At 34.9% G+C, this 23,993-nt stretch overlaps 1 pseudogene; it reads right to left on the minus strand.

The window, feature by feature from the left end:
- The window catches only part of LOC143386218 (activating signal cointegrator 1 complex subunit 3-like), an 84,643-nt pseudogene that overhangs the window by 35,978 nt on the left and 24,672 nt on the right, over positions 1-23,993 (minus strand).

The following is a 23,993-nucleotide window of genomic DNA, read 5'->3' on the forward strand; positions in this document are numbered from 1 at the left end:
AGATAATTTACTTATTCATTACCTATCCTTTCTAGTTGCCCACTCAGATCCTTACCTCCTACTCTCAAAGTTTCTGCCTTCCTGTTTTGCTGAAATACTTAACCATCACTAATTACAACTACACTCAAAAACCCTTGACTTAGTTCATGCTTCCTTGACCTCTTGCCTATTTGTTACCCATTACCCACAACAGACATGGATGCTTGCCCTGTTAGGCTCTTGGGTGTCTCCTCTTTCTACTGGTTCTCTGTTCTACTCTCAAAATATTCTTTTCAAAACCTTCTCTGGCCCCTCAGGACTCCTTACTAAGGAATATTCTGTATTAAATTATTTTCAGAATGTTTTTTCCTTGACTTTCTTAGTCATACCATTCCTACATGTACATCAGATTGATTTTCTAAAGAAAGTTTCTCCAGTTTCAAGCCCTGAGCACTGGTGAATTTTCCAAGAATTCCATGGCATGTGCATGAGGTTTGCAGTCTTTACTAACTCAAGGTTACTTCACAGACTTCGGTTTTTGTTTGCTGGACTCTTTGAAAATGCAGACCTCCCTTTCCTCTGAAAGGAGCCTCCGCTGCCATGGATGAGATGGAAAGCCTTCCAATATGCTGGGCCCATCAACCTCGGATTGATCTATTTTGACCCTCAGCAAGCAGCAGATGCAGGAGCTGGAGGCACACTTCCTGAAGGACCCCTATCCATCCTACAGTACCACGGTGGCCCTGGCCTCCAGCCTCAGCCTAGAGAAGCAACTGGTGCAGAATTGGTTTACGGTGCAACAGAAGATATAACCCAACTCTGAACGAGGCTGTCACCCATTTGCACGATGCCTCGGGAGGCCTCACGCTCACCCTGGGCACACTCCACTTGGGCAGGTCCATCCTGGTCTAGCTTCTGTTGTCCATGCCCATCCTGCAAAGATGTCCACTACCTCAGCCCAGAAAGAACCAGAAGCTTCTCCATTCAGGCCCAGGAGAGTGCCTGGCCCCTCAGGGGAGAGGATGAGGAACTAGAAGCCACCTTGAATAGACTCTCCACTGCAGAGCCTGAGGAAGGTGACCTTGAAGACCCAGACAAATCATGTCCAGCATATTTCTGAATGGATGCGAGTTCTGCACCTGCCACCTTCCACAGGTCCCTCAGGTCCTCCCTCCGGTTACTATTCCATCTAATTGTTGTCCCCACCTGTCGTTTGAGTCACCTGGAAATGTCTGAGTCTCCAGTCCAGGAGTGGAATGGGTGTTCCTGGGTGCATTTCCTTCCCTTAATGCTGACCCCGCCCATAGCCAATTTTATCACTCTTTCCTAATTTACGGGGATCTTTGTCCGCAGCCCAGTGTAGCAGCTGCCTGCATCTCCAGGAATGAGGGACCTCTGCTTTCCCCAAGGATTTTTCCACAGTCCTCTGTTGACAGCCACACCCACATCAGATCCCATCCCCCACCTCCATCTTTTAGATACCATATCCAATATAATTTCATCATTTTGAAATAGTTTGGAGCTTTGTCTTAATTTAGGTATTTTCCCTCTTATTTCCTTTTAGTCTTTGTTTTGTTACTTGTTTGAGGTTATTTTTCTGTTTGATTTTCCATAAATTTTCTACTTTTGCTTCAGTGAAAAAAAAAAAAAAAGAAAGAAAATGCAGACCAGCTAGACACTCTAGGTTGGGCTATTTCAGAGTCTTGCTAATACTATTTTAACTAGAATCCTCTTTCATCCTGCCCTCCCAGTTCTAATCATCAGCATTAAATGATTAAATGTGTAGATCACTTTGGGTCATATGGACATTTTAACAATATTAATTTTTCGAATCCATGACGATAAAATGTATTTCCATTTATTTGTGTTCTTTTCAATTTAGTTCTCTCTCTTATTTTTTCTTTGAGTTCCTTATATATTCTGATATTAAGATCTTGTTGGGTGAAGAATTTGCAAATATTTTCTCCCATTCTTTGGGTTTTTTCTTCATTGTTATTTATAATCTTTTGCTGAAAATGATCTTTTTAGTTTTATAGAATCAGATCTTACATATGTAAGCCTTTAATCCATCTCAAGTTAATTTTTGAATGTGGTGTGAGAGAGGAATCTAATCTCATACATCTATGTGTGGACATCTAGATTTCTCGACAGCATTTACTGAAGAGGGTAATTGCTCAAAAGCATGATCTTGGTGTCTTTGCCAACAATTTGATTTTAAGTGCAAGAATTTATTTCTGGGTTTGAAAAATCCTGTTTTATTAGTCTTTGTCTATATTTGTGCTAGCACCACAGATAGTTTGGGTCACTATAGTTTTATAATATATTTTGAAGTTGGATTGTGTGTCCAACTATATCTAAAAATATATTTTTTTAATTAAAAACAAAAGACCAGTACTAATGTAATGACAGAATCTGGAGTCTTTATCTTGGACCAACTTTTACAAAAACAAGGTTATTGTAATGTGTCTTTAAGACAATGACTTTATGGCATAAAACATATTAATAATGACATGTTCCTATTGATATTTCACTCTGTATTCCAAGGGGAGATGCTTCAGTTATAGCATTTTAAAACAGAGCCAGAGAGTAATATAGTTCCATAGCAGTTAGGAATAAAATCTATAATTTTTTTGAACATGATTAAATCTAATTTTAAAGTAGATTTTGAAGGTTAAAAAAAGAAATCTACCTTTGCTCCATGATTTTATCTTTATTATTATGATTTTTATAACTATTTCTATGATTAGTTTATGATTATTATTTTTTGGAATCTGGAATTTAGTAAGTCATCTAGAAATGCTCATATTGAAGCTCTTAAATGCTAGAGGCCTATCAGTTCATGTTCGTATTGGCTGATATTTAGTATTACAAATGAAATGAAGTGAGACCTGTACTGAAAGGACATTGTAACAATACATATGACTATTCTATGAAAACAGAGGGGCTTACTCATCCCAGAGGGTTACTCTAGATATTAAAAACCCTGAATCCACTAGGATAAAAAGAAAAAAATGGACAAATTTTTTCTTATTTCAATTACTATGGTACTAAAAACCAATCAGCTCACACTATGTGTACTAATGTTCTTAGAGGACTAAATAATTAATTTTGGTGTCAGAGGCTACAGAAAAGAGCATAGTAATTTAAAATAAAACTACTGTACATTTTTGGTCTGTATGAAATTGACAAAGCTCTCTCATATGCATTATAATGAAGAAAGCAGCTAGATGTGGCAACTGAGTCTCAGAAAAGCTTAGCATCTTATTCAAATTCAATAGAGCTAAGAAGGAAAGCTTCAATTTCATCTGCATCTGGCCTGATGTGGTTCCCATACCAAAGTGCCTCTAGTGCGGTACTTCTCAAACTTTAATGTCCTTAACAATCATGTGTACATGGGGGGACTGGGGACGGTAGAGCATTACCTAGTATGTGTGAGGCCACTGGATTCAATCCTAGGTACAAGAAAAAAAAACAAACAAAAAACAAAAACAAAAAAAGATCAAGTGGGGCACCCAAAAGAGCTTCAGTTTTGCGATTCACTCAGACCCTGAGATTCTGATTCAGTCATTCAGTAGTGGGGCCAAGAATCTATACTATAAAGGCACTCTAGGAAATTCTGCTAGACTGAGTGTGTAAACCACACTTTGAAAATAGTACTCCAGGCAATATATGATTATGTAAGGTGGATATTCTGGGGTTGAAAAATGGCACATGAGAACTGACTGACTACTGTCAAAGACTGACTCTTGCTGGTTAAGGCCAGTTGAGAAAGCAGGATTCATGAATGACACGGACACATTAGTAATAGAAAAGATATGTGTGGTGGCACATGCTGGTTGTTGGTGCCAAATATTTGAGAATGGAGACCAAATACTATACCTTGTGGAACCCAAAGTGGACTCTCTGCAAGCTGACTTGGAGCACATACTCCTGATCAGCATGCAATCTGATCCATTTGTTGTCATCTCATTTGTCTGCAGTCAGAGTTGAGATAGAGAGTTCATTGTGTCCTTCAGCTAAGTCATTCCATGAGCCTTTAACACTTATGCCAACATCTATCACTGGCAAATGAGATAAAAAATTCCATGCCTAAAAAGAAAAAAGGAAAAACAACAAAAAATGTCACATGGAGTAATCAACTAAGAAATAGTGTAATTTTAGAAAAAATCAAACTTTTAATTTTGAGATTAATTCTGAATTAAATGCAATTGAAAGAAATAATGGACATCTTTTGGGTCATTTACCCAGTATCATGCAATGGTGGCATTTTTCAATACCAGGATACTGACATTGACACAATCCACTGATTATTCAGGTTTCCCTAGTTTTTCTTGTACTTGTACATAGGTGAATATATGTAGAACAGTGTTTTTTAAAATCTTCTTTAAGTTTTTTTTTATAAACCAAAAAGTTATTATCTAAACTTTTAACTTATTATAAATGCCTCTTCATATTGAGTGGTTATTGACTATACTAAAAAAAAAGAGGGATTAAAAGTTTTTATTGTATTTTTTAAAGAGAAGCATCTATTTTAACATTTATGTGACTTTTAAGGTAGAAAACATTACTTAGAGATATAAAGGAAATCTGAAAATAAATCTGTGATGCAATTGTTGATGTCAGTATAATCCATTGACACTTGTCATATAACACAGGGAATCCTGTAAGACTAGGGTTCCTTGTAGAAACAAATAGTTTTTTTTTTTGGCATTATCATGCTGAAAGTACCAGTTAAAATCACACATATTAAAAGAGTAGAAATATTTTACCAACTTTATTCTTGCCTTTTAAATTAAAAGATATTTGTGAGTAATCAGTATTCCAATAGTACATGCTTAACAATGCTGAATGAACAAATGAAAGAGTGAATCTTATATCCACGGAAAGTATATAACACAATAAACTTTAGGACTAGGTAACTGTAACCTTTTTTTAACATTTACAATTATGTGGTAATGTAACTATTGGTCAAGACAACTTCTTTTTTAACATTTATTTATTTTTTAATTGTAGGTGGACTCAATATCTTTATTTATTTTTATGGGGGGCTGAGGATCGAACCCAGGGCCTCACACATGCTAGGCGAATGCTCTACCGCTGAGCCACAACCTCAGCCCAAGACAACTTCTTAATAGCTGTTTTATCAATTGTTATCTTCTAAGGTCATTTTTAAAGTTACACAACGAGTTTAATTTTAGTTTTCCTTTTAGTTCTTTTATATATGGTATGGATTTCCTTATAAGCTTTAATTTTCTGTTTGCTAAGACTTTAGTGTTGCTGGTATATGTAATCAAACGCAGTAGCCCTGATGAACCAAAATATCACTTACGAATTTTTTTTTAAAAAATAAGATAAAAAAATAGATCCAATGCAAAATTTCACTTCAACTCCAATCCTGTAACTTGTCTTGTGAATTTGAAATTATGCCTACAACTAGACTTCTGAAATTGAAATTGTCAAGCTATAAAATGTACTTCAAGTACAAAAGATGGTCTATCTCCTACTAGAACCAAAAGTCACTGAGTTCAGAAGCTGCACTAATTAATATTCTAATATTGGCCGACACAGAAAAGTGGTAGAGGGAACACTTAAATATTTAATTTCTGCAAAACATTTAATTTTGTGAAACAAGGAAAGTAATATTTACCACACAAAGCAGGATTTCATGTTTTTGTACTCATACCATTAAATTAGTCACCAATATGATGTTTTCTGATATTAGCAACTCACTGAGATTTTTCTTTACAAAGCTTCCAAATGTCTAAATGGCCTATATTTACATATGACATCTTTTTGTAGGACTTATTATTATTATGTTTTAACTTATAATGTGTACAGATATATTTATTTGGTATATAGGTATATTTATGTATACAAAACATGAGCTTTTTAAAAGAAACTGCTAAGATATTTCAATACCAGCCAAACATATCTATCTGAGGATTAATCTTCATCTATCGAATCAGGCAAGAGCACTGCCATGCACACAATTATTTAATTAGCAGTCAAATCCTCTGCCAGTCAGCAACCGTTCCAGGCATACTGATGGGGTAGGAGATGTAAATCTCACAGTCGTACTGCTTTTTCTCATTACTTCTGCAATTAGCACTTAAATTGATGCTTTAAACATACTAATTTCTGGAATAATTCAGGATTTGTATGTTACCTGGGATCGCCTCACTGCAAAGCCGACACCAGATTGCTCTGCAAAATTGAAGCACTTTTGAGCCAAAATAACCATCATCATATCAGACAGAGCCAATTTGCATTTGGTTTTAAAGATAACAGAATGGAAATTTATGCAAATAAATTAAGTAAGTTTACCTGTGAATTCTCCCTGAACTAATTATAACAAGTCTTTTTCAAAAAAATGTTTTACTTGGAAAGAAAAAGAGACATGCTTTAAAAGTTTCTTTAATATTGTACATACAAATCAATATAATCATGTTACAAATCCTGAACATTTACTTTTGACACATTTAGGGTAAAACTGCTTAAGACTTAAAAGGCTAGAAAGCCAAGTATCTGGCATTGTTCATTTGGTTTTTGGCCTTCCAAAGATTGTTTAGATTTAACTTTCCTTATAAGTTACATAGTGAACAAATAAGGGGTTTATTTGAAATAATCTCTTTGAATCTAGGAACAATAATGTAATTAAAATAAGAGTGGAACATAAACAAGTAATTGAAGGAATTAGATGAAAATATACCCTACCATAAAAAGGGAAAAACTCCCTAGAAGAGATGGAGTAGGCTCCTGGGTAATGCAATCTGGTGATGGAAAGGCTAAATAGAGCCTTCCAAAGCAAGCTTGAAAGCCTTATACTGAACAAGTTCTCATAATGCCAGTAATGTTATTAATCACTATTACTATCATTTGTTCAATTATTATTCTATGTCAAGAACTATATAAAGCAGTTTACATAATACTATTTTGCTTAACTTTCATAAGAATGTCATAAGATATATATAATGTTTCCATGGTTAGTAAATGGCAAAGACAGAATTTAAACACAGGCGGGACTGACTTCAAAACCCATGCCCTAAGTTAGAAAACTCTTGGTACAACTTCACAGAGTAAGGCGGCCTTACCTGCTTTGTTTTGGTGGCCTGTAGCTCCTTCTCGACCATGGAGCTGAATATATGGTCTTTCCCTACACAGGCATGAATCAGTTCAGGGAGGCACTCATTGGAAGTTTGGCACCTAGCATGTGAGCACTTTATAACTGGTTTCCATTTCCTTAGAACTTATATCAACACCAACAAAATAACTCTTTCAAAGCACAAGTTAGATTTTCTGATAACACTGGTGTGTATGATATTAACAATTGTTAAAAATTAAGATATAACTCTTTATAGGCCATTATATTAAGTTTTAAATATTGCCTAACATTCTTTATATCAACCTAAGGCAGTATCACTATCATTGTATGAAATCTGTAAACTGTAAATAATGTATCAGGTTCAGTAAATACGTAAAAGAGTTCATATGCAGTGGATGTCTTTCTATAGGAAGCACCGGTGTGAAACAATGTTTCCATGGAGATAAAAGTGCTGATATGAAACCTTGACATGATTTTGGTGAATGTGTGCAAGTGTCAACTATAATTACTTGAATAAAATTTTAAATTTTAAGTTTGGGGAGCACAGAATTTAAAGTACACTTTGGAGATCTTTGAGATAATTTTAAGTTGTGCCAGATCACAGGAACATGAGCCACCTAAAAGTTATAGTAAGAAGAAAATATAGTTGAAATTACATTAATATTGAATTTTTAAGGGTGATAAGAAAATTGGAACAAATCTCCTACACCCTCCAGCAGATTCCCTGATAGATGATGCTGTGTGAGGTTGTGCCTTTAATGTGCTTTCTATACTGCTGAAATCCAACTCACATAACCTTCAGAACCTTACCAGAAGAGCTTCTGACAAGTTGTAGATATATCTACCTTCTCTCCCTGCCACCTGTTGTTGCTATGGCTCACTCTCTGAATGTGTCTGTTAGTTTCCAGGGACATCCTATGATAGGGACTCAAGCATACCTGTCACCCTGTCACCCAGTACACTTGATTCAAATTAGGGATTTTTCTTAGGGGACCCCAGGTGTTTCTGAGGTTCTTGTTGGCATCTGTACTTGGATGGTTTAAATAACTGTGATCCTCATGCAGCTGACAAGAGGTAGAGGGTGAATGATGGCAAGCCAGACTATTTTGGTTATCTCCATAACTGTGAAATAACATTCTGTCTGCAAGGTATCTCAACTGCTGTGAAACATTGGTGTGAAAGGATATTTTCATTTAAACACTGTCAATCTAGCTTGTATACTGTACTGTTCTTTTCCTTGTTGAAACATTTGCAGCCATGTATGTGAGACCTAAGGGTTGAATTATTTGATACTATTATAAACTCAGTACAGATTATATCTTGAACTCCCACTACACCTGACTATCTAGTTTTGGACATTTCAGATTCATAATTTACTATTTTTAAAAAACATTTTCTTTTAGTTGTCATAGGACACATATCTTTATTTTATTTATTTATTTTTCCGTGGTTCTGAGGCTTGAACCCTGCGCCTTGCATGTGCTAGGCGAGCCCTACCACTAAGCCATAACCCCAGCTCCCCATGGTTTACTTTGGACAATGGATTTCAGATGCCTCAGTCTCTTCTACATAACAGAAGCTGCCAATTTATCTTGGTTTTAGATCACAAAGCTCCTTAATAACGTTTTCTTAAATAAAGCTGATATTGTAAAGGAATAAATGCAGTTAAAATAGAAACATATTTAATATTGCAAAGGGAGAACACACAATTTAGGTAGGAGAAGGTTAAAATGAATTGTGGTTCATCTTGGCACTGAGGGCAGGTCTCCTTCTGGGAAAAGGGCATTTTTAAGCCAAAGAATCAATATTGTAGGCACCACATGAAATTCCAGTGTCTATATGTATTTTAATAAGGGAATTTTGGGGAATCTGGGGGTGTAGCTCAATGGTACAGCCTAGCATGCATGAAGCCCTGGGTCTGATTCCCAAAAATACCCACTCCTCCCCAAAAAAATCCATTAAAAAACTTTAAGAAATTACATTGCAAATTAAGACAATTACCTGAAAAGGTGAAGATGGTGCTGTTCTATGTTTGGTAGTGTAAGAAGAGAAGAATCTTTTAACCACCGGCCCTGGATCAACATCTGAACAAGGTTGGTGGTATTCAGGGCAGTCACCAGCCAACCTTGCTTTGCAGCCACATCCAGCATTGCCTGAATAGGCAAAGAGCACATGTCACAAGAACATCAAGGCATTCACCCTCTCCCATTGGAAATGTTACATTAGCTTTAACAAAACAAACAAAAACAAAAAATCAATCATTTTATCACTAAATTACTATTCATCCAAATAAAAACAGAATAAACTACCATTGGATGGGGAGAGCAAAATGAATTTCCTATAACATCCTACAAAAAAGTCAAACCCTAAGCTAATTTTAAGAGTAAAAACTCATTGTACTTTGAAAACAAATACTTAATAATTCACTATATCAAGAATACTAGTAGTTGCATTTCTTCTTTTTTAAAACAATTCTTTTTAGTTGTTGATAAACCTTTATTTTATTTATTTATTTATACACAATGCTGAGAATTGCACCCAGTGCTTTATGCATGCTAGGTAAGTGCTCCACCACTAAGTTACAACCCCAGGCCCTTCACAGAGTCTTTTAAATTTGAAAACTATTTATGATGGTAAGGAGAGAGAAGGTTTTCTTGTAAAACACTCATTTTCCCCAAAGAGCAACTTAAGAATAGAATCCTGTTCTCAATGAGAATAATACACCACATCCACAATAACAATAATACACAAAGGGGCAATTGCCAGTGGTACATGTGGAATGATGGAGAGCTATTCATATCAGTCTATACATTTAATCCAATGTTTTATGAACAAACAAAATGCTGCATTTGCTTAAAGCAAAATTAAACAGTGAAATCTTATTAGTTTAAACAGTGAAATCTTAGAAGTTTACACAGGCAAAGCCATTTGAATTAAATTAGATTCTGGAGAATGCTGTCTTAAAGACACATAAGTTAATATTATGATCTTAGGCAGTTATTTCATACAGTTTTAAGACTCCACTCTTATTTTTGGATGTACCTAGCAAAGCATTACAATGATACTTTAATGGTAAATATCTCACTGACAGCAAAATATTTAAAAATATTGAACAAAAATCTATTAATTTTGAAATAATTTTAAGCTGTTCTAGTAAAATCAATTTCCTGTACTTCTAAGAATTTTGATAGAGACACATTCTTCTTCTAAGTTGCAAATTTCCAATTCTGTGTTTTCTAATTTACAAAAAGTAAACTATTTTAATAAATTTGTTTAAACTAACCTATGATCTCTTTATATACATTACAGGGAAATAGAATAAAGTTTTTGCATACCCTAATTAGTGTTAAAGGATGGTCAAAATAATTTTTAGTACCTGCTAACCTGCTAGTTATACATCATAAAGCCTGAATGTTGGTGTAATAAATATATGTGTCTTTATGTGCATGTATGACTGTGTGTACACATATGAATGTACATATTTATGAATTCAGAGAAGATATATTTATATTTTTCTTTACAATGAAGAAAAATGCACTTTTTCTGTGAAGTATAGGAAACAAGCAGCTTATGATGAATATATGCTACATACAGAAAAAGTAGTTCACTAGTTGTAACTCTTGAGACTTGCTAAGGGAAAAGGAAAAGGAAAAATGAATAATTATACCTAATTCAATATCATAACTTGTAATGCGGAGTAAGTATGGCAATTTTACATGTGATTTTACATTACAACTTGACTGGAAATAAATTCCAGACCCAAAACTCACATACCAGGAGAGCTGAATGAATGAACGATATGTTTTTAACTGAAGTTTTGACGATAAAGTTGAAAGTTTGCATAAAATTTATGAGACTTCCCCAGAATTTTTCATTTTATGATCCAGATGTGAAAATTTAGGAAAAAAAAAGCAAAATTAGTGCTTATCATGTGAAATAAATGAAAGGCCATATCACGAATTGAAAAACTATTATCTTTTATTAGTTTACAGAAAAGGCAGGTGGGTAGATCAAGAATTCGGAATGATAAAAGGTTTTGAGGTTTGTGTGGTGAACCAAATGCTATTCCCCTTTTCTCTCTGCTCACCCCGCCCTGGTGCTCCTGTTGTCTCCTCCCCACTACTTGATACTGACGCTCCTTGTCTCTGCTGGAATGTTATATAAATTTCCTTTATTATCAATCTCATAATTTTCCTTTAATTTGTACTTTAAAATTTTTCAAATTGAATTTTTAAAGGGGTAAAACTGGTCATGTCATTCCCCTGCTTAAATTTCTTCAATGTCATCATTTGGTCAGGAGAACAAAACTAACATGTCTCTCTGCATTACAGATGGTCAACACCCCACTATCTATTTGGTCCTTGATTTATCTGGTCCTTACTTTTCTCTCTGGCCATCCCCTTGCATAGAGCACTAGAAAATTACTGGTATTTTTTTACATTTACCCTTGCTTTTATTTATTTATTTTGTAAAACAAATATCATTCCTTTTGTTCACCTGAGAAATTCCTATTCATTCTTTGGGTCTAGCTTAAACACTACTGATATTATGAAACATCACTGATTTTTTTTTAGAGAGAGAGAGAGAGAGAGAGAGAGAGAGAGAGAAAGAATTTTTAATATTTATTTATTTATTTTTAGTTGTTGGCGGACACAACATCTTTGTTTGTATGTGGTGCTGAGGATCGAACCCGGGCTGCATGCATGCCAGGAGAGCGCGCTACTGCTTGAGCCACATCCCCAGCCCTTCACTGATTCTTTCAGATGGATTTAGTTCTTTCTCTATGCCTTTGCTGCTTTTGAGGAATGCCATCATTATTATAGCATGACTTTTTGTTTACACATTTGTCCTTTGAACTATAGGTTCTTTGACAGCAAGAATCTGGAATTATTTTCTATAACTCCAGCCCTAGCAAAGAACACTAAAAAAATACCTGTTCTACTAAAGCACACTGGAAAGCGCATGGTACAAGCTTATAATCCCAGTGGCTCAGGAGGCTGGTGTCGGAGACCAGCTCCAACAGGGGGTCTCAGGAGACGAACGGATGGTGAGAAGTCGGCGAAAGAGGGGTGGAGAAACAACACAGACACCAAAGTGCAGGTGTTGATCCCAATCTTTACTTGTGAACTTGATCATATATACTTTTCATTTTGGCAGGCTCACAGTACTTTGTGGTTAGAAAACAGGAATCCTTATTCAAAGAAACAAAATATTACCTAGCTACAATCAGAATAGAAGAATGTATCTTGGCTTATGCATAAGCAAACATTTGTACTTTCAGTTCATGTTTTGCTTTGAGCTGTTTCTGCTTAGTTAACTTTTAATAATAATTACAAATGTCCCAAACTATTGGCCTATACCTTGACTATTCTTTCTTGACTTACTGACTGGAACTGGTGCCATGGTTATGGCAAGTGGTTGACTTGTGATTAATTTTAATCAAACAAGAGTAGGAGCACAAACCATTGTGGACAGGAACAAGAACAAGTTGCCCAGTACTAAGCACTAATCTGTCTTCTTAACATTAATTTTTCTTCTCTAGATTTTAATTTAATTTCTCAAAAACTTTCTTGACAGGAATACAGGGAGTTTTTCATTAGACATTAATAATTTACACTCCACAGCTGAATCATTGCATTTAGAGCAAACAGATCCATTCTTTAGAAGTAGTTGTATTAATTGGGAAAGTCATGTTTTTTTCCTTCATACTTAATGGTCATATGAGAAGTCACAACTAATTAAAGGAATACAAAAACAAATTAGCCCATTCCCAGAAACATACTGCGCTCCTCCAGAGGATGGACGCCTTGTGCCATCCACCTCAGTAGGGCCTTGCCATTGCCTGAGTCAGGGGAGGGGCGCAGTAGGCTGGGGCAGGAGGATTTTAAGTTCAAAGCCAGCCTCCGTAATGTAATTAAGGTCCTAAGCATCTTGGCAAGACCCTGTCTTAAAAAATAAAAAGGGCTGGGGATATGGCTCAGTGGTTAAGCACCCCTGGGTTCAATCCTCAGTAACAAACTAACAAAAGAATATAGGTTAAAAAATTATAAGAATTATAGTAAATTCTGCCTAAGTTACTGTACAAAACAGAAGATAAAACACGTTTTGATGTCACACTCACACAGATTTGTATCCTAATTCTGTCCCATTTATAACTCAGGAAGATCACTTTACCCTACTGAACCTAAGCTTCTCACTAATAGAAGAGTATCATATTTCACCTCCACATGCTTTCTTTTCCAAGAAGCAAGATACTTGCAGCCCTGCCTGGCCTAAGTGGACAGAATGTCACATTCTTTAGCAAACTATATGTTAACTGCTGAAGACCAGATCCTGAAACTTTGGGAGATAAAAAAAAATGAGGTTCCTTCTAACCATAAAATCTGTAATCCAATTGGAACGGGTCAGCATGGGTGAAGGTGATCTGGAGTTGCCATGACAATGGAAACTTGAAAAATTTAAGAGGTGAACCTGGCCGGGAAGCCTGGCTCTTGCCCTTGGCAAGACCCCTTGCTATGACACTCGTAGGCCTGATTCACTCCTTACATGTTAAGCTGCCTGGTCCAGTTTGTTACGTCATGCCTAAAAGCAACAAAACTAAAGATGGTCCTGACTTCTGAACAGGAAGACCTTAAATATCCAGCTTTATAAAGGTTGATGCCTTATATGATACAGACAGGCATCAGAGGGGGAAATGAAGAAGAAACATTGGTTTACATTACATTACATTACTTTACAGTTTTGGTCTTTGTAAGTAACACTCTTACAAAGGTCCTGGTCCTTGTAAGAGTGTAGTTTAAGTGCTAGTTTTTTTTTTTTTTAATATACCTCTTAGAAATGTAAGCTTACAGTTTTTGAGAAACTGCTGCCTGTGGTGAAGGTCACTTTGTGATGTCACTTGGAGGTATTTCACTGCATTCATTCTGCATCTGTGTACTACTTATTGAAGAATTCCTGTGCATGATCCTTGGTCACACACTTCAGTAATTCAAACTCACCAATGTTGTAATGGTTAAAAGAAATAATATCAAATTTCCTACAAAAGTTCCACGTAACCTCAGTTTGGGGTCCAGAATTTTAGAGCATTAGCTCATCTGGGTATGCCGAAATCATAAACCTGAGTTCTCCAACAACAATCCCCCCACAAAAAAGGTATCATATTTCCTTTTAGGTATTCTATGAGGTTAAAATGAAATGTTCTACTTACTATATTAGTACCTAATATACTATGCTACAGAATGGAAACTAATGGACAAATGCCTATTTTAAAGTTCCTCTATGGTAAGATGAAGACATCCTAAATCAACCCATTCTTTCTAACAGGAATTTTCTTTGATCTTTTTGTTGTTGATTTCTACACTGGGCAGTAGTAGAAGGGCAAAGGAGATGCATGGGATGGAAAGTACAGGTCCATCAAAAGAGGTGTGCAGTTATAGGAAAGCCAGGAGAGAAGGTCAAAATCCGATCCTGCAACTTAGGTCAAACTGGAAGGTGTGGGCCTTCTCAATTCAGTGGGAAAGTTCAATTTACTCTTCAGAAGTGTGTTAACTAATAGGAGGTAAAAATGGAGGTGGTCTAGGTAAACAAGCTGGGGGATCCTGGTAGTATGTACCTGTATCTGGACTGTATCATCAGTCCAGAAACTGATGATACTGAGCCTAGAAGAACTGACTACTCTATCTCCTTATCTTTATAGTAGTCTGTCTGGCAGATAAGGTTTAATATGCTCCTCTCCAGAGTCTGGCTTTGGCTACAGTGGAGAATATGGCTTAGTTTCCATGTTACCTTGAAGTCCTTTACAGAGATGCAAGGCTTAACAATAAAAGGCTTCTTCAGTACATTGAGAAAGAACCCTGGACATTTTTTAGCAACTTTACATTAATATTAGGTAGATACTAAATCCCCTTTCACCTCTTAACCACTTTCTCTTTGGCACACTATCTATCAGACAAAGAATAATTCTGAGTACAGGGGGAAAATACATGGGGGCTCACTGCATAAGACCTTCTACCACATTGGCACCAATTTCAATTGATTGCTGATTCAAAACAATTTCTCATATACAGTCATGGCAGATTGGAAATGTGATTTCTAGTATACTATGCATTTATAAAATTACAATGTAACCAAAGAAAACCCTTATCCTTATTACTAGAAACAGTGGGGCTATTGTCATTTGCTGATGAGGGGTGGGTTGAAAAGGAGGCGATGAGTTTGATCTTGAAAACATTTTAACTGGGGTGCTACTATGAAGCCAGGTAAGAAGTTCAGGTGAAAATGAGCTGTGGAGAAAGTACAGACTGGAGCTCTGGACTCTGAAATCCTGTCAAAGAGGTATATGAGCCACCCTGTCTGTGGCAGAAGTAGAGAGAGTAGAATTGAGGTTACCAGGAGATCTGGAAAGACAGAAAAGAATAATGGAGGAGGATATCTAAGGATTATCAAGGCCAAGAACAGACATTTGTTAAGTGTCTACTATTTGCCAAAAATTCTGTAAAATGTTTTATGTAAGATACTGAATTTAAGCCTATTTCACAGATGGAAAAATTGTGGCTAAAAGAGGTAAAGAAACATGTCTAAGCCTGCATAATTCTGGTAAGTGGGATTCAAATTCAATCCAAATGATTTACTTTAACAACATTGTGGGTAATATGGAAGGTGTGTAGAATTTAAATGGGGCTATAAACTAGAATTACAGATTTTATGAGAAATGGGTATAGATTTAACAATGAAACTTTGAGAAGTTTTTCTGACAACACACTGTATTTAAAATGAATGTAGTCAGTCATCCCTTGGTATATATGAGGGATTGGTTGTAGGACCCTGGCAGATACCAAAATTCACAGATGGTCAATCTCTTACTTAAAGTGGAGAATTTGTATGTATCTTCCTGTATGCTTTAAATTCTCTCTAGATTACTTACAATACCAAACAAATTGTAAACATTATGCAATTAGATGTTATACTGAATTGTTTAGGAAATATGATGAAAAAATATGCTGTCCATATTCAATACAGATACAATTTCTTCCCTTTACATTTTTAATGTACCACTGATTGAATCTGCAGATATGGAATTGAAGAAAATGGAAGGCCAACATTTTAAATTTTGGATAAAGTGTAAACAATAGTATGATTCATGAATATCTGACACTGATTTGAAGGTGGTGTGTGGTGCACTTCAAAGAGACTCAGAATGACAGTTTCGAGTTGTGTGCCTCTAATTTTACTATGAAACCTTGGGCAAATCCCTTAACTCCTGGTATTTATTTTCCTCAACTGAAAAATATAATTTGATTACGTACTTTTTAAGGTTTGTCTTCTGTCCAAGCTTTACTCTTTCAGTGATTAAATACCAATACACTCATACTATGTAATTATTTGTTTTTATGAAGTTTGCTTTTTATCATTTTAGGTGGGCTATAAGATTCTTAAGGTTGGGGATAGATTATACTAAATACAAAATAAGCTATATAGAGGAAAAAAACCCTCCTGAGTTCAGAAGATGAGGGTTTCTGAGGTCCAGAAACTGATGATACTGATGCCAGAGGCTTTCAGTAATCTCTGTAAATTGGAGGTGATATCTTATGCTGTGAGAAAGAAAAATGTTGGGAATAATTACTGGTAGGATGAAAGATGTGGAAAACAACAAAACAAAATTAGAGCTGCTGTGAGTTTCAATGACTCTGTAGTAGCAAAAATTAGCAGTGCCCTGTGGTTGTTTACAGCAATAATGAATAATTTGGGTGTGAAAGCAGAGAATTCAGGTGTTTCCCAAGGAGATAAGATCTTTTAGGGAATCCTGGCATTATTGTTAAAATGGCTAACTCTAGGACTGATGCTATTTAGGTGGCAAGTGAGGTTATAATGGGACTGAGGAATAAACTGAGGGTTCAGGAAAGAGAGAAGAGATCCCAGGTCATAGTATCAGAAATGTTTACTCAAGTTGATTGACAAAAATGCTGCAGCTAAAGAGATGACTTGGAAGATGATATCACAAAGGTGGGGGTTGAAGTGGTTTGGATATAACAGCAATAAGAGTAAAGGAGTTTGGGATGTATATCATTATGATATACATAAGAATATTTGTTTAAGCTACTGTGATGGAACTGAAGATGGAGAGCTGAAGGCTATTAACTGGTGATTAAGGAAGGTGGGGAAAGAGATCTAGAGATTGGGAGACACTTGAAAACAAATCTTATGTACAATGAAAATTAAAAACAACATAGATGGAAGAAGCAGGAATCTGAGAAGGAAGTGGTTGGAGAGACCCAGGGAGGTCTACTCTTACTGTTGGGAGTAAAAGAATCAGCCAACTCAAGAGTTTTAGAGAGAAAGAAATGAAGATGGTGTGTGTATCTGCCTCTATTTCAGCAAGAGAACAAGAGAAGGGAGGAGAGAAAAAAGGATAAGGTGAAAGAAGGAGGCAAAAAAATAAAAAGAGACAGTATACTCTTGCTAGAACTCCTCCCCATATGGGAAGTGCAAGAGCTTCTGAAGTACTTGGTTATATACAAGGGTAAAGCAAAACAAATCAGCAATGGCAAAAAACAAACCAGAAGAAAAAGCTTAATCAGTGAGAACTTAGAAAATGAACAATCTCTAGAAGGAAATATGTTTTGGGTGTGAGACTCCTAAAATCAAGGTGTGCTTTTTGACTTGGATACATTTCATGTCCTCAACATTTATTTTGAATCCATTTCAAGAATTCCCTAAGTTCATCAATCTTGGTCTTAGCATTTAAATTCAACCACAGTTTTATAGTGCTAGAACTATTATTGCATATTAGATTTATTCAAATCTACTGATATTTTTCTTCTTATTTTCTGAGATTGCCAATTATACTTTAAACAGCTAATACTTTAAGTTTGACAATATCTTTATATTTTATAGCAAGTATTATGAATCTCATGCAATTATTGTGAAAAGATTCAAATGGTGAATTATATAAAGTCCAGACTGTGTAGACAGTATGTATATATAATATAATGAAAATATTTGTACAGTAATATATAGTATAAAACACTTTCACTAATGGCTATCATTTAAACCTTAACAATACCAACTATGAGGCAGGCATCAGTATTACCTGCTTTCCACAGACAGGGAAACTGAAACTCACTATGTCATCCCTCTGGTAAAAAAAAAAAAAAAAAATGGGACGGAGTTAAGGATTGCTCTCAGATCTATGCTCATTGCACAATAACCCATTACTTCTGCTGACTTGCACCCTGTCTTGTTTCAAAAGGATTTGAGATGGCTTACATCTGATTCTATTTTGTTTACATAGCTGAAATTATAAACTGCAGATAAAATTATGTGTTTATTTAATTATTATCTCTGCGAGTGAATTTAAAACTTATGTTAACATAAGTTTTAAACACATAAAATTTAAAAATTAATTTTAATCTACCATTGGTTATAACTACATCTGAATATTTGATCTTTAGGCCTTTACCTTTTGGCCACACCTGAATTCTGAAGTTAAATAATTCAAGGGTAGAATAGGAAAATTGAGTACTGTGATCAATTTAAGTCAGCTTCTGTGTAAGATAACTGAATCACTGACCTAGGCTAATAAAAGAAAAAAAAATGACATCATTAGAAGAAAAATGATACCATAAAAAGGTATATTAATAAATCTGGCTCTAAGATTTATTATTAAAAATTTCTCCTAAAATCTAAAGTTCAATTTGAGAAATCTGTCAGTTTAACCCTCAGTGTTGTCAAGATTCTGGCTGTAGGATGCATGAGTGGAGCTGAACAGATAATGTTCCAGGCTTTTTCTACATAGAGGGCACATTCTATAGACTTGTACCCTCTTTTCCTCTTCTCTTGATCCTCCCTCCTCCTCCAGGGACCCCTGCCCCCTGTATCTCTTGGAGTCATCTTGCTGTCACCAGTGATTTTACAGGCACTGCAACAGCACAGGAAAATCATATCATGTTGAATGTCAAAATGGCTGGTGATGTTGCTAATTCTATTCAGGTTAAATGATATGAAGATAATATACTGTTATCAGATTTAAAATAAAGATTTAGTTAGTCCAGAATGAGAAGAAAATTGCATTGATTTATAAAAATCAAGTGGTTATTAATGGAAAAACAAAAAAGTATGAGAAACTGTCACAGCCAAGATAAGAGGAGTCTGAGACATGAAGAGTACAGTTAAGTAATGTGGTATTCTAAATGAAATTCTTGAGTACAGAAAAGATATGAAATAAAAATTAGAGGGTTATGAATGAATATGCACTTTTGTTGATAGCAAAAATAGCTTATTAATGTATATAAGCTACTAACACTAGAGGAAAAGCAGGTTCAAGGTACACAGGAACTCTATATTTTTGCCACTTTCCTGGAAATCTAAAACTATTCTCAAATTAAAAGTTCATTACAAAACAATAACATAACCATGGAAGTTTATCCTAGGCAGCTTGTTAAAACATTAGTTGTCAGACATCTGCTAGCAAATGCATTATTTACCTCAAGAGCTCCCCAAAGTTTTACAGTGTTGGGAAGACCTATAAAAAGCTTTCTTGACAGAAAGGCACACTCTTTTAAAGGTTCAGGTCAGTTGCAAGTAATGATACAATATTTTGTCAATAATTAAAATGCTGTAAGTACATTTATAAGAATCTTTTCCAATAGCAACAGTTGTTCATAGTAACTTTCTCCTGAACTTGTACCCCCAGAAGGTTAGCATTCAGGAAGCTCAGCTGCTGTCTAACAAACTTAATTAATAAAAAAGTCATTTTCGAGCTGTAACTATGAGTAACAGCACTTCAAGTGTGCTAGCAAGCCTACAAGTTAATCAAAATGCTAATACAGTACAAATTAAAGTTGTGATTAACATTTCACAATAGCTGCTTAAGTGAATTGATCACACAAATTGGTTAAGCATTACTCATTTCCTACAGCCCCAACCTGGAAAAGGGTTTTTATGTGGGGATGCAGAGAGGAATTTCGGGGAGAATGATCCTTCATAATAGCATCATATCCTCAATGCACCATCATTGAATTGTCACACAAAAGCTTACAGGTAAAGTTACCCATGAGAAAATAGCCTCCCAAATTATATTATAGTCCTTGAAGGGAGATTGCTTGTAAATCCACAAGAGTAATTAAAGGTGTTTAACACTGCAAAATACACACATTTGTGTTAGTTTCGGACATGCTAAATACACCAGCTCAGTGCTGCTTCCCTAGTGGGGAATGGTGCTTTCTTTTAAGGGGTGTTCTGGTTATTATCCTTTGGAGTTAAACTGTACCTTTGACTATCCAGGATGACTTTTCTCCACCACTGTGTGAATCTTTGTAAAAGTAAATCATTCAAGAGTAATCTCATTTCTTAAAACTATTTGCTTTTAAATACCCATTAATAAAACGTCATCAGGTTTTTATGGCAAGATCTTAGCTTCTGGAAATCTGGCCAGGAGAGCAGCCAGATTAGAGTTTACTCTGCTCTTTATGAATTTGATAACACTACACAAATATTTATAACAGAGACTACATTTATTGGTAGACAATTCAGATTTGGTAGAAAATCTTAAAATAAGTGGGAATCTATATACATAGAATAAATCTACCCTTTCCAAATTTTTCTTATGAAAAAACTAGAAAGGAAAAACTGAAATATTTATTTCATTCTGAAACTGATATCTACTATATGCCAAGCATTGGGCCAAAGTCATCTTAATAATGATGCTACAGGTATTGAAAATTTTCCAGCACATCTTAGGTGACACAAAACCTCCAAATATATGTTCAAACTATTGATATTCTTTGAAACATGTCATGATAGACATGTTATTGACTGATAATCTACCTGTCTTTTTAGCAGAATGATTTGAAGAAGCTTTCTAAAGCCTGTTGTGCTACACTAACCTTTGTTTTCATTTGGTTTAATTATAAACATTTAAAATTTTCAAAGAATTTTACTAAGAGTAGTTCTGAAGATTACCTGTCATTTGCTGTATCAAAACATTTCTTGCAAGTATTGGATTAAGGATTTGACTAAGGACTTCTTTTGTTAAATTTGATACTACCTTAGGACTATTTTCACTGATAACTGCATTTGACTCTGCAATTCTAAAACTGACATTCTTCAATACACTGCCAAACCACTGGGCCTATGCTTAGTGTACACATAGGCAAATATTTCTAAAAGGTTACCTGAGCCCTGCTCCATAGCAGTTCCACTTCCTGGCATCATCAGATATTTCTGTGCTTCTTAATCTACTATACATCGGAAGCATTTGTCAATGAGACATAGACCTCTCTTATAGTATCCTCAATTAAAAGGCCTTTTTTGAGTTTACCCATCTTTTGTTGTTGTTGTTGTTGTTGTTGTTTTGGTGCTGCTGGGGACCAAACCCAGGGCTGGGAAACTATTTCTGTGTCCTTTACTTTCCTCTTCTCTGACTCTGAGATGTGTACATACATGTGCACTCACATATATCTTATGCATCTCTATAATTATAGAGAGTACAGAAAAATATAATATTGGCTATGTGAAATGTAATATATTATTAATTTATTAGATGTTGTTATATGAATAAGAATGTCAAAGTACTATTTTGAAATTTAGATTTAAAAAAAACCCTGCCAATAAACTTTAAAAGATCTATTTTGCAAATTTCAGAAGGCTCTCTATAAAATAAAGAGAATAAAAAATTTTTAATGTTAAGTCATTATGACACCGTAAGGATATAGAAAAACTACTAACCATGAGAATCCTAAGATTTATTTACTTGAGTTCCCAATTTTATTGTTTTACTTTATGACAATTAATAATGCTTCATGCTTGTAAGATATTGTTTTAACTCAGACATCAGGGGTTAAGTGATCTTCCTAAGGTTTCATAGTAAAATGACAGCAGAGGAAAATTATAGAGGTGGTGTACGAAGTCCCATCCATAAAGGACAGGATCAGGTTGCTGTCCCATGAATGCAGTATATAATTTTCAATTGCTAGGAGGGCTGTATCTTGGAAAACTGCTGAGCTAATACTTTCTATGACTAAGAGTACCCATGTATCTAAATGAGAACAAAGGCACAAAATTAGAACTATCAATCAGTCTTTACAGAAAATTTTAATCTGAGACAATTTGAGAAGCAAAATAAAAATGACAGCAAGGCAGTTTAACCAATAGGATAAAACAAACATCTATGATTCTATAGTTATGTAACTGAATAAAGTAATAAATGTGAAAGAAATTTGTATGACTTTATAGTGCAACTTCAGGAATGACAGAAATAGAAAATCCCAATAGTGGGATTAATGCAGATCTTAAAAAATTCCAGTCATATATTTTAGCTGTTCCAATTTTATAAAATACATTATTCACTAAAATAGCACTTGTTTAAAAAATGTCTCAAACTAGAGTATTAACTTTTCCTTTTGATTTTGTTTAATATATGACAGCAGAATGCATTACAATGCTCCACCATGTTGGCTTAGGAAAGGACTTCCTCAATAAGATTCCTAAAGCACAAGCAATAAAATAAAGAATCAATTAAAAAATCAATAAAAAGTTTCTTCACAGCAAAGGAAACAATCAAGAATGTGAACAGAGAGCCTACAATATGGAAGAAAATCTTTGCCACCAGCATCTCAGACAGAGATTGATCTCCAGGATATATACAGAAATCAACAAACTTAACCAAATAAATAAGTAAATAACAACAACAACAACAAAAACAAATAAACTAAATGACAAATAAGTTAAGGAACTAAACAGGCACTACTCAGAAGAAAAAATATGAATGGTCAAAAAATATATGAAAAAATGTTCAACATCTCTAGCAATTAGAGAAACACAAATCAAAGCTACACTGAAATTCCATCTCACCCCAGTCAGAATGGCAGAAGTTCATTTATATATTGTTGGTGGGAGTGCAAATTGGTGAAAATACTCAGAAAGCAGTCTGGAGATTCCTTAGAACACTTGGACTGGTTGTACATTCTGTGTCGAAGGAACTGCTGAGCTAGAGTCAACACTATAAATACAGAGATTTAATAAATTATGGTATAAAGGTGTATTAAGAATCGTAATGCAAAAAAATTATGATTGTATTGCACTGTTATTCCACTCCTTTCTTTATATCCAAAGGACTTAAAATCAGCATACTACAGTGACACAGCTACTTCAATGTTTATAGCAGCTCAATTCAAAATAGCTATGATACCAACCTAGGTGCCCTTGAAGAGATGAATGGATGAAAAATTGTGGTATATATACACAATGGAATATTACTTAGTCATACAGAAGAATGAAATTATGCATTTGCTTGTAAGTAAATGGAACTAAAGAATATCATGCTAAATTAAATAAGTCAGTCACAAAAATCCAAAGGCAGAATGCTCTTTCTGATACGTGGATAAGTCACAACAAACAGGAGGGATTTGAAATTCACTGGACTAGACAAAGGGAAATGAAGCAAAGGGAGGGGGTGACTGCAATAGGAAAGACAGTAGAATGAATATGGCATATCATTCCTATCCTCATTTATAAATAAATGACCAGTGTAACACTACATCATGTACAACCACAGTAACAGTATCCTAATTGTAACAAGTTACAACTTATTCTATGTATGTATAATATTTCAAAGTATACTCTACTGTCATGTAAAAAAAATAATAATGATAAAAAAAGAAAAAAACCCTTTCTTTTTCATAGTGTTATAGCTGAAATCAAAGAATTCTAGAATTTCAGAAATTATGGGGACTTTAGAAATGATTTAATACAATTTTTTATGAAAAAGTTCCAGAGAAGTTGTGACATTCCTTGTGTCACACAATAAATTGGTAGTGGGGGTAGAACAAAAACCTGATTTTCTTTCTTTAACAAACTGTGGAAAAATTTGGAAGCCCCTGATTGATTTCATGTAATGAAATCATTATGTTTTCTT

This window comes from Callospermophilus lateralis, unplaced genomic scaffold (assembly GCF_048772815.1).
Source record: "Callospermophilus lateralis isolate mCalLat2 unplaced genomic scaffold, mCalLat2.hap1 Scaffold_107, whole genome shotgun sequence".
Lineage (NCBI taxonomy): Eukaryota > Metazoa > Chordata > Mammalia > Rodentia > Sciuridae > Callospermophilus > Callospermophilus lateralis.